The sequence below is a fragment of the Microtus oregoni genome, unplaced genomic scaffold, assembly GCF_018167655.1.
Source record: "Microtus oregoni isolate MIOR12 unplaced genomic scaffold, Mior012 000092F_ref0000046, whole genome shotgun sequence".
Lineage (NCBI taxonomy): Eukaryota > Metazoa > Chordata > Mammalia > Rodentia > Cricetidae > Microtus > Microtus oregoni.
In genome coordinates, this window is record NW_024544604.1 from 1,065,747 (window position 1) to 1,068,755 (window position 3,009).

General features: G+C 41.7%; 1 non-coding gene across 1 annotated transcript; it reads left to right on the forward strand.

Moving 5' to 3' along the window:
• Positions 1-1,981: 1,981 nt before the first annotated feature.
• On the forward strand, positions 1,982-2,113 carry LOC121442689. Its single transcript, XR_005973585.1, has one exon. It is a non-coding gene; the product is annotated as a small nucleolar RNA SNORA70 (small nucleolar RNA).
• Positions 2,114-3,009: the final 896 nt, after the last annotated feature.

Sequence of the window (3,009 nt, forward strand, 5' to 3'; positions counted from 1 at the left end):
TGTTTACCAACTGAGCTATCTCCCCAGATCTCTATTTTAAAATATTTACTAAATTTATTGAAATGAAGGGAATTTAAATGATGCAGAGATGAAAAGTATTAAAGTAGGGTGTGGTGGTGTTTGGGAGGCTGAGGCAGGGGAATCATGGGCTGAAGACTAGTCTGGGCTACATAGATATTTTGAGATAACCCTGAGCTAAGATGACCCTCCCTCAAGAAAAATCACCTTTATATAAATTATCCAACTCTCTGGAAAATTTCAGTTAAAGACATATTTACCCCTTTCTATTTTATATAAACAATCTACACATACATCATGTCAATTCTTACAAAAAATAAAAAATAAAACAAAAAAGCAACTCACCCCAAGATGGTAAAACTTGTCTCAAGTTGAAAAATTACTGTGGACCATGTTTCAATAATAGTGTTCAACCCCTCCTAGTTGTCTTTGGAGACAGGGTTTTTCTTTTATGCCTAGGCTGGCTTCCAACTTAATGGGCTCACGTGATCCTCTCCCCATGCCTTAGTGTCCTAAATAGTTGAAATTACAAGTGCCCACTACCATACTCAAAAAGCTCCTAGTTTAATTTCACAATTTTATCACACGCAAAGACTTAGAGGGCCCCAGACCTTAGCACAACTGACTCCATGATGGAAGTACCATTCAGGCTGTAATACTCAGAGAACATAGACAGCACCGCCTGCCAAAACTAAAACAAAGACCCAATCCATCAAAGTCCATAGTTCTGGGAAAGGTTCTAAATGTACTAACTTTGCTTTTTGGCTTCTGTAGTTCTGCTTCTGGCTAACTGTTCTTGTTAGCTGAAGTATGTCAACTCAGGACATGGCTTTTGTGCTTAAAAGCTCACCCTGAGAAAGGATCAGGGCTACACTGGGATCCTGAACACCCAGTGTAGTTGGCGCCCTAATGAAGACTTTCTATTGGCTAAACCCATGTCTGAGCAATCTTCTCTGGTGAATACCCCATAACACAAAGTGTATTTGGTTTCAGTTAGTTGAAAGTGTCTCCCTATGTAGCTTGGCTGGCTTGAAACTCATAGAGATCTGCTTGTCTCTCTCTGCCAAGTGCGAGGATTAAAGGTGTGTGTTACCAGCTGACTGTGGTGGCACACACCTTTAATTCTAGCTCTCGGGAGGCAGATGCGGGTGGATCTCTGGGAGTTCGAGGCCAGCCTGGTATCCAGGACAGTCAGGACTACACAGAAAACCCCTGTCTTGGGAAAAGTAGGTGTGTACCACCACGCTGAGCTGTTCTTTTTAAAACAGTGATATTGGCATCATGAAACAATGGATTGCTAATAATGAAGACATTTCTCATACATGGTATCTTAATGAGCGTTAAAAAAAATAGTGTTGATTGCTTGCTACAATGTTTTATGTTTTCAATGCCTTTTCAAGACAAAAACCTAGCTGCATACAGTTAAGTGACTATTTTTGAGAGATTTCTATGTGGCTCAAACTGGTCTTGAACTCCTGATCTTGCTTCATCTTCCTTAATGCTGGGGTTACAGGCCTGTGCCATTACATCCAGCACTTTTCTTTTTGTTGTTGTTATTTTAAAAGACAGTTTCACTAGGTAATAACTCTGGCTGACTTGCGACTTACAGAGACCTACCTGCTTCTGCCTCCTAAGTGTTGGGATTAAAGGCATGTGCCACTGCACTTGACCTAAGTATGTTCTGAAAATATAAAATTGTCTTTAAAAATTGTGATGATTAATTCTTGTTGCTTCTAACAATAAATTTTGACTTGTGTTTTCCTATGTAGTAAGAATTATAGAAAAGAAAAAAGAAAAAAAAGAATTACATTCTTGTGGAGGATAACATTAAGACCTACCCATTCTTGTGGAGGATAACATTGAGACCTACCCATTCTTGCTGTCTATGGTGGCGCCTGCTTTTGAGTCAGAGCATTCAGTAAGTTGAGGCAGTGAGTTCAAAGCCACTGTGGACTACGGAGGGAGACTGTCTCAAAAGCCAAGCAACCCCATGTGGGCCTAGTGTGCAGTGGTTACAAAGAGTGGCTTCTTTAGTAGTTTTACATAGCCTTTTGCTTATATGGGTTGTCCTAAGGGACAGACCTTGGAGACAATTTCCTGGCATGCATGCACGCACGTCTTTAATCTCAGTGCTAACCCCAGTCTAGGCTCCAGACAGGTATGAGTGCCTTTAGGCACTGTGCACACCGACCAGGCTTCACACCGGCTAGGTCATCATATCCACCTGCTCCAAACTACAGAAGAAGAAATACGTGATTGAGGCCCTTTATAGAGCCAAGTTCGAGTTCTCTGTCTGCCTGACGATCCATACCTCAAAGATGCCGAGCTTCAGCCAGTTTGATGCAGATGAACTGAAGACATACTAGCTGAGAAACAGCTCATTCTTGGTGGCTATGAGGTCACCTGTGTCCCCAATCGTGGTGCCCTGGATAAGCGGTGGTCCCACACTCCTGGAGTCTTCTACTGTGCTCGCCCATGCCTCACCAAACTATGCTCAGTGAGAAATCACACATGTAGGTTGGAAGAAAAAAAGAAAAGAAAAGGAAAACCGAAGTAAGTGCTGAAAGCATGTCACCAAATAATGACACAAATGCCAAGAACAGCAGAGGTGACAAGCAGCTTCCAGCACACTGTCACCTCACGGAGGCAGAAGCTGCTCTTTCTGGATATTTTCCCCTTCAATGTGAAGAAATCATTAGTGTTTTTGTCGGCAGTTTCACTATGTGGCTTTTGAAAAAGAAGAAAAGATTTTGATTTCTTTCAGAGTTCACAGTTCTCAGAAGAGCCCTAATTTTGGAAATCATGTAATCAGGGGACATTTTCAAGAACTGAATGTCCTTTTGCAGGTGAAGTCTTTCAACATCCCTGCAGTGTATGGGCATCTTCATCCTTAGCTATGGTGCCAGCAAATCCTGCCACCAAAGTTAGATGGTTTTTCTGTCCTCATGGTCCTCTTAATTACTGTTTTAAAATCGAAGTAGTTCCACCATT